This window comes from Lytechinus variegatus, chromosome 4, assembly GCF_018143015.1.
Source record: "Lytechinus variegatus isolate NC3 chromosome 4, Lvar_3.0, whole genome shotgun sequence".
NCBI lineage: Eukaryota > Metazoa > Echinodermata > Echinoidea > Temnopleuroida > Toxopneustidae > Lytechinus > Lytechinus variegatus.
The window spans coordinates 23,289,048-23,298,999 of NC_054743.1; positions in this window are offsets into that span (position 1 = coordinate 23,289,048).

The following is a 9,952-nucleotide window of genomic DNA, read 5'->3' on the forward strand; positions in this document are numbered from 1 at the left end:
TAGTTATTTTTATTTCAAGTTTTATCAGATATTATCCCGATAGATTTTGATTCAGACGCAAGGGTCTTAAAACAGACATAACCGATATTAACACAATAGGGGTTCGTGAATCGATTGATAATTATATTAATATTTACATTAATTCATCTGATTTAAGAGAAATATTCTAAGACTACCATCAGTAGTAAACAATATGAAAAAAATGAAGCATATTAACATGATTAAGATTATCAGTGGTCGCAAACTAGCAATCATGGTTTATCTATGAAAAACTAAACTAAAAATTTTATTTCTGTTTTTCACGTTGATGGTGGAAACAATTTTGAATTAATCGAAAAGGAAATAATAGATCATTTCTGTTTTCATCTTCAATGACTGTCTGATTGTGGGCCATCGGGCGTTGTCTTTATTGATTACAAAAGTTTTATATTCATGATATCTGATGAAGGGGGCCGGGGGGAAGGAGACCGATTTACCTTCTATCGATGAGCGACGAATGCTAACGAACTTGCGACTTTTAGACTCACCAACGAGTGTTGCAAACCCTCACGAATGTTTGCTCGCAGTATCAAAATTTATGTTCGAGCTGTTTCAAAACAGAAAATAAATATGTTAGCACACCTAAGCTTTGACACACATCTAAAATAATTGTCGATCTGATACAGAAGCCATGTGGTGAATTGGTCGCTAGTATTGGCGAATAAAACAGAACTTTAGTGACACGGTCTTAAAACCGTTTGCCCGGGCAAAGGCTTACGACTGGTTTGCAAACGGTCGCAACTGTTTGAGGAAAAAATAAATATATTTTCTCGCAGCCTTTTACGAAGATTTTACAACCTATTTTATGAACCCTGGCGGAATCTCAAATTCGCTACGTTCGCATTCGCAAACATTCGCCGGTCAGTGAGATACCCCTTTAATCACAATATTATTCATTCTTTGAGCGAAAACAAGATCTGTATTATAGTCTTCATGAAAGTAAAATATTTTATTTCGTCATCATTCCAAGAGGGCGCATCTGCAAAGTATACTTAAAAACGACAGTCTTAAATTATTGATTCTTCTTTGGACTCACCTCACTGGCATGATTGGTATTCCCTCAAGAACATTTTCAGATTATCCTCTATAGGACACCTTTGTAGTCTTTGCTACCTAATCTACCAGTGCCATTTTAAAATGGCTATCCAAGGGTCCGGTGCAGAAAGAGCTGCGTTTAACCCCAAGTCAAAAGTCAATCGCAAGTCCCAATGCGCGCTGTTGATTGGTTGAAAATCAAGCTGCGCGTGATTTTTAGAGCTGCGTTTAATTGCATCTCTTTCTGCGACGGGCCCCAGGGCGGTTTATCCAAGTTTGAAATGGATGGTGCAATAGTGCAAAAAAGACAAAATACTCTCAAATTGAAAAAATGTATATACCATTGTTGAAGAGATACTTGTGATACTTGACATGAGTTTAATTGACTACCTTCGTCCTTTATTTACTTGAATGTGAAAACAAGTAGAGGATTTGGAGAATTCACACCGGAAATCTAAATGAAAATTGGTAAGCGTTTCATCAACATTTGTCGTCCGACAAAGGGTCAGATCTGACTATTTTTCCTTGGTTTGCTGAGATGCATAGTTGCATTACTGTTTGGGGGTAGCTGTCGGGTAAAATATCCGACAAATTCTTTCATGAAATTCTCAAAAGGTTATCGTATTTCTATTGTACAAGGCATTTTAATTCAAGTGTAATTATGTTTGGGGCGTTGTGGTCTAGTGGTTATGACTCTCCTCTTTCAATCTGAGGGATGTGGGTTCGATTCCCAGCTGCCATGGCGTGTTTTCCTTCAGCAAGATATTTACACATTACTGTGCTGCACTCAACCCAGGTGAGGTGAATGGGTACCCGGTAGGAAGAAATTCCTCGAATGCCAGAGCGCCTGTATGCATCATAGCTATCTGGAATGATAATATCAGTACTTTGTATGGTCAGGCAAAAAGCGCTTTAACAATCCAGCCATTATTATAATTATTGTATGTATGAAATATACAGAGATATGATTATATTGTTTCACACATAATTTTAGTCAAATTACCTCGCTTGACTTTGAGAAATGTCGAAACCTGATTGCAATATTGACAAAAAAATTGTTGTCTTGAAGAAAATAAAATGACGGCATCTCCCTTTTTACAAAATATGATCAGATGTATTGAAACTTTAATTTAAGCAAATTGATGACTGCTACATGCAGCTGTATGGAGGATTTTATCATAATTGACCTATATCGTTTATGCCATCTTGCCTGCCGTAAAATATATGGGATAATTAAGTTATGAATATATTAAGCCAGGGAACATTGCAAATCTATTCGTATGTTTTAATTACAGTACTTATATATTTGTAAAAAAAACACATCGACGGAGATTAACAATCATGGGATCTATTGAATAAGCAAACGCAGTTTTTCTGCGGAAGCAGAAACTCTGTCGATCGAATATTTCATGTAAAATATGTTTTAATATATTTTGTGCAATTTCAAACTAGTTCTATAGTGTTGAAATGTAGATATAGAGAGAAAAATATTGTTTTGTGGAAATTATTTGTTGGTGCACGATGTGACTTATTCATGTGTCTCAGATAGATCATTATTTAAAATATTAAAAGCTTTCTTCTTCTTCTAAATTGGGAGTACCTGTGAAATTTATGTCGGTGTCTGGATTTTTGTATCGTTATTGTATGGAAGGGTGTGTGCGTGTGAGCGTGTGTGTCGATTCAATTCTTGCCATTATCAGATGACTGATTCACAATCAAGGCCGGAAATCTCTCCCCAAAGGTAGGGGGACCAGGGGCTGGAAAATTTGACCAGCAGAAAAAAGTTATTACCCCAAAGTAAGGTCATCTCGTCGAAAATACATGTTTTATTTCGATTTTGAATGGTGTATTAATTTCTTTCCATCATAAAAGACCAAAAATAGTAGAAGGACATTTGATATTGTGTCCCCCTTACTATTTTGGCGAGGGGACTGCGTCCCCATGCCCCCGGGATGTTCCGCCCATGTTCACGATCAAATCTCACTCGGTGTTGTATGTATTTTCTGTAAAAGAATGGAGGGTACATATGCAGAGAATACATTAATATCATATTGATTACAATAATTAAATCGGATTGACCTTGTACATTATTTCCAGTCCTTCATTCGCCAAATTTTCTTTCTTGTTTATTCATCATACCTTTGTAAAAATTAACCTCTCCTGGCTGTTTGGCTCTCGCAATCATTACTGTGCCCAAATGTATTTCCTAATTCTGCATATTCCATAATGCTATTCCAATCATAGGTATATTCTCAGCTTCCATTCCAAGTCCTGGTGGGTCTTTCATGAAAGTTGTCAGCACTGATTAAATTGTCCTGCTGACAATGTCAGTGAAATCCTTAGTTTTTATTGACTGAAAGGCACTGGCCTATGACTGTTACTATGGTAACTGTCGGAGAAAGACGACTTGTCAGCGCTGACAACTTTCACGAAACGGTCCCCTGATAAGCCGGAATATAAGGTCGAGCAGGTCGTGGTGAATTTTCCTATTCGAAATTAAACAAAATAAATTTAATTACAGATATAATAATAATTGCAGGACGTTAGCACCCCCTTGTGCCTTCAATTTAATTGGGCGTTTGTTTTTGTTCTCATTTACGGAGAGTGGTAAATCAGGGTATAATTGTTTAATTATCGATTCATAAAAACATACAAAATCATTCCGGATAAAATGAAGGAATGAATGATAACTATCAAATATTACAAAGAAAATAAAAGGACGAAAATGTCAAAAGAACTTTCTCAGTTTTTAATAGACAAATCAAAAAGTCGTGATCTTATATAAATGTTATAAAAAGGGGGAGAACTTGGCAAGGGAACGGGGTGTGTTCCTTACAGTGGCGTACCGTGGGTCACCAGCAAAAATTTTGAGTCACTTAGCAGTTGTCAGGTATACTGACCTAATGGAGACATTTTAAGGAAGCACTTATAGTCCTTGTAATCACGAATGAAAATACGCATCTCAGCAATCAAATAATGCGAGCGCGAAGCGCGAGCTGAAAATTTTTGATATTCAGACCTAAAAAGGGACATTATAATCGATTTTGTAATCATGATACGTACTTGTCTCGCTAAACAATGCGAGCGCGAAGCGCGAGCCGAAATTTTTGTATATATTGACCCCAAACAGGGAGCTCTGAAGGACTATATTTTAGGAATCCCTTAATAGTATACATATCTCACCAAGAGTGCCAAGCGCTTGCTGATTTTGTTAGAATTACATCTGAAGACATGAAGCACTTTTTGAAGTAATTTTAATCATGATTACTATACGCATCTCACTAATCAAATATTGCGAGTGCGAAGCGCGAACTGAAAATTTAGATAATTCAGACCTGAAGCGGGCATTCTAAGGCTTACTAGTAGGAATTCACTAAGACCATACGTATTTCACTAACCAAATGATGCGAGCGCGAAGCGCGAGCTGAAAACTTTTGATATTCAGATCAGAAAAAGGGACATTTTAAGGACTGATTTTAGGAATTATCTCACCACTCCACTGATGCAAACGTAATTGTGGACAGGAAATGTTTCATATTAAGACCTTGACATGGGGCAATCATTTTAAGTAGTCATGAAAAAAGAAGCGTATGTCACTACATAAAACAATAATATATTTGGTGTATATTGACTTGAAACGGGAGTTTTTCGTACAACAGGTTTATATATCTCTTTAAACTGACAATGCGAGCACCAGGAACAATGACAACATAGGCCCTGAGCAAATTATGTTTCATAAAGTTATGATAAAAATGTTTCCTATGTAATATAACATAACATTATAATGAATAATAATTTCTTCTTTCCCACTACATTCCTCTTCCTTTCTCCCTCTTTTTCTCCTTTTCTCCGTTTTTTTTCTTTTTGGTCAGCCGATTGGGGGGAGGGGCACGTGCCCCCAATGCCCCCCCCGCAGTTACGCCACTGGTTCCTTATATAGATTTAATCTTGATTCAGTATGGATTGTATTATAGGGACGAACCCACCTCTTATTAAGATTTAATGTATTAATTTATTGGCTAAGTCCCGGTAGGCCTACGTTTCTTTTTCTTTTTCTACAAACGAAGAGCTAATTTCCCTAGGAAAATCAGCACTACGATCGAAGTGCAGTCACTATTTAAGAGTTAAATTAGCTCTTGAAAAGAGAGGGGAAGTGGAACGGGGGAGTTTAAAAGAGAATAGAACTTAAGAAGAAAAAGACAGGTGAGCTGTTGACCCATAAGTTTGGGAAGGGGCGGGCTCTGTTTACTTTTTTTCTTTAGAAAATACATAATTATTCTTTCCAGGTTGTGGGAGGGGGAACGTAATTATTTTGAAGAACTTTGAGAAGCAACAGGACGTCGAAGCGACCGAGTGTAAAGAAGTTACTTTGGCGTGTATGATAGTGGAATTGAAGGATTTGGTCACACATTTTGAAAAGTTTGAATTTCCTAAATAAATTGTTGTCGGCAAAAAGTACAAGATTTCCTTATTTGAAGGGGTGGGGAGTCATATTTTCGCCTATCTAGTATCGGAAGGTATAATGTCTAATCTTACAAGAAAGGGCGCAGAAAGCGGGGGGGGGGGAGTTGGTGGCTGTGAACTTCGCCCCCCCCCACACAAAAAAAATGAGGGGAAACTGATGGGAGGAGACGAGGATAAGGGAAGCAATATTCAACAGTGCTGTATATACAATTATGAAGAATACAAAGGAAACTGATGTAAAAAAAAAAAAAAGGCCAAAGCCTCTATAGTCAGTCCGCAGCATACAGCCACTGGAAGTAGTGGCCAGATGCCTCTAGAAACGTGTATTGTTGGGTGTTCACTTATGTTGTAATCAGGATAATTCTGAAATACATATATGCCTATACATTAAAAAAATTGTACCCATGTACAGCGGCGTACCCAGGATTTTCCAAAAGGGGGGCAAATTATGTGGAGGATATTTCGTCCGCGAAAAAAAAAATTGACAAGCAAAAAAAAAAGTCTTCAAACACAAATAAAGGATTTCGTGTGAGACAAAGATGACGAGAAAAAACGAAAAAAGGTGGGAAGACTGTTCATGGTACACAGAACAACAATATGGCGACAAAAAATGAGAAGAAAAACAGTTATTGAATTGATATAGTTAAAGAAACACAAAATATACGTTTTGATTATTAGGATGCATCAAGGTAAATTATTACAAATACAAACACGATATGGGGGAAGGAGAAAAAATAAGGTCTTTAACCGCAAACTGCAGCGTAGGGGTGGGAATCTTCTGCAAAAAAAATAAAAAATAAAAATCTTGAAGCTTACACATTTTTGCTTATCTTATTTTTATTAATTTCCACGCAAAAGGTGCACCAAATCATTAAATTTTACTATATGGTGTATTTGCAAAACTGCCGTCATGATAAGAGTAATTTTCTTTCAAAAAAAAATATGCTGTGTCTCCGTCCTCAAACCCCCTCAAAAAAGTTTGAGAACGACATATGTCGTGTTGCCCGATATTTCCCCATAACGCGAGTCCTTTTGCCCATTCCTCCTTCACCAATGTGCTATTACTTCCGAATTATAGGTTGATCACATAGATCCAATTTATCTTTTAACATGGGAGGGGCAAACATATTTTAAACAGTAACACATTAACTTCATTTTGTTATGATGCAGGCCCATGGAAGAAGTTTCTTGGCATTCAAAGTGCAAATAAACATTAAAGGTCAGTCAAGTCCACGTCAAAAAAAATGTTGATTTGAATAAAGAGATAAAAATTAAATCAGAACGCAACACTGAAAATTTCATCAAAATCGCATATGAAGTAAGAAAGTTATTGCATTTTAAAGTTTCGCTTATGCACAACTCAATGAATAAATATGCAAATTAGAGAGTCAATGATATTCCTCACTCATTAATTCTTTTGTATATTATTGTTTCAATTATGAAATATTTCAATTTTACCGATGTGACAATAAGGACAGACTTGACTGAACCATAAAATCAATGATATCGTACCGTGGGTCACGGCAGGGGGGGGGCTCAAGTTTCAAAATTTGAGTCATATAATGGGCGCGCAAAGCGCACCGAATAGCCAGGTGTACTTACCCAAGAGACATTTTAAGGACTGTACCATTAAAAGGACAGTGTATTCCATTGATCAAATAACACGAGCGCGAAGCGCGAGCTGAAAATTTTTGTCTCACTAAACAGTGCGGATCGCGAGCTGAATATATATATATATATATATATATATATATATATATATATATATATATATATATATACATATATATATATATATATATATATATATATATATATATATATATATATATATATATATATATATATATATATATATATATATATATATATATATACATATATATTTATATATATGTATTGACCCCAAACAGAGGTATTTTAAGGACTTTTGGGGGAATTCATGAAGAGCATACATATCTCACCATAATCATCTACTGCGATCGAGCGCCAAGCGCTCGCTGATTTTGTTAGAGATATAACACTTGAAGGACTTTTTATAGTCATTGTAATCATGATCATGATGATCACATAGATCCAATTTATCTTTTAACATGGGAGGGGCAAACATATTTTAAACAGTAACACATTAACTTCATTTTGTTATGATGCAGGCCCATGGAAGAAGTTTCTTGGCATTCAAAGTGCAAATAAACATTAAAGGTCAGTCAAGTCCACGTCAAAAAAAATGTTGATTTGAATAAAGAGATAAAAATTAAATCAGAACGCAACACTGAAAATTTCATCAAAATCGCATATGAAGTAAGAAAGTTATTGCATTTTAAAGTTTCGCTTATGCACAACTCAATGAATAAATATGCAAATTAGAGAGTCAATGATATTCCTCACTCATTAATTCTTTTGTATATTATTGTTTCAATTATGAAATATTTCAATTTTACCGATGTGACAATAAGGACAGACTTGACTGAACCATAAAATCAATGATATCGTACCGTGGGTCACGGCAGGGGGGGGGGGGGGCTCAAGTTTCAAAATTTGAGTCATATAATGGGCGCGCAAAGCGCACCGAATAGCCAGGTGTACTTACCCAAGAGACATTTTAAGGACTGTACCATTAAAAGGACAGTGTATTCCATTGATCAAATAACACGAGCGCGAAGCGCGAGCTGAAAATTTTTGTCTCACTAAACAGTGCGGATCGCGAGCTGAATATATATATATATATATATATATATATATATATATATATACATATATATATATATATATATATATATATATATATATGTATATATATATATATATATATATATATATATATATATATATATATATATATATACATATATATTTATATATATGTATTGACCCCAAACAGAGGTATTTTAAGGACTTTTGGGGGAATTCATGAAGAGCATACATATCTCACCATAATCATCTACTGCGATCGAGCGCCAAGCGCTCGCTGATTTTGTTAGAGATATAACACTTGAAGGACTTTTTATAGTCATTGTAATCATGATCATGATGATATCTCATTTATCAAATATTGCGAGCGCGAAGCGCGAGCTGAAAAAAAAATGAAATTCTGACCTGAAGAGGCCAGTCAGCAAAGTATCTGGGCCTATATGGGCCCCATATGGGTTTCATGTGGGCCATATGGGGCCCATATGTCCCATATAATCCCCGTATGGGCTGGCCCACTTGAAACCCATATGGCTAAAAACATCTGGGCCCCATATGGGATATATATGGGCCATGTGGCATCATTAGTATCTATCGATCTGGACTGCACTCATGAATATTCAACTTAATACAACAGTAAATGACCAAAATTTTAGCTAATACAGCCACAACAATTAATATGTCTATGTTTATGCAAGGATTCCACCATGAAAAGTTTCAGAAAAGTATGTAATTTATTACTATAAAATTAAAAATCGAAACATTTAATTTCAGGAGAAAATTTTCAAGGTTAAATATTGAAAATTGTTATTAACCATAGCCTGTCAAGTATAGCAAACTCGCTCTATATATAGAAGTCAATAACAAGATTCAGTGGTTAGGTGTAGGATAGGATTAGGATAGGATTACGAATTAGGGTTAGAATGTAGGATTATAGGATATGAAAAAATGATAGGGATTAGAATATTGGGTTGTAAAGTCACCTTAATGACACAAATTAATATATATTTTTTTAATTGATTAAAACATCGTGAACCTACATGGGCCCACATGGGACCCATATAAAACACAGTATCGTTTTCATATGGGGCCCAGATGAGCCATGTGGGGTTTACATGGGTTTCATGTGGGCTTGACCAGATTTTCCCCATATGAAACCCACATGGCCCATATGGGCCCCTGATGGTTTGGATGGTGCAAAGCCCATATGGGCCCCATATGAGCTGCCCATATGGGGCCCATAATCCAAGCCCAGATGAGCCCATATATAACCAACACGGGCCCTAGATACTTTGCTGACGGGGGGGGGGGCATTCGAAGTTTTTTTGGGGGGTAAGAATTCACTAATACTATGTGTATTTCACTAACCGTGCCGTTCCCAATCTCGATTTCTATTCTTTTCTTGTCTTTGTGTTATTCCCACTTCATTCCATATATCTAAACAGTAAAACGTGTCGTGGTTTTTTTTTTATTAGTGATAAAATTGCCAAATGATGTCTTCCGCTTGGGTTTCTTATTCCAAAATAGTACTGTGTAATACATTGCTTTAAGTTTTAACAATCATTCATCTTTTTATGTTTTTTTTTAAATAATAATCACAGAGCCATGAGGAAGACCAGCTTTTAACGATTGTATTTTGCAGCATGTATCTTGCTATTTGTATCTCATATTATTCTCGTATTTTTTCTGTATCTCATACTGTTTTTCGTATACTAGTATTGTATGT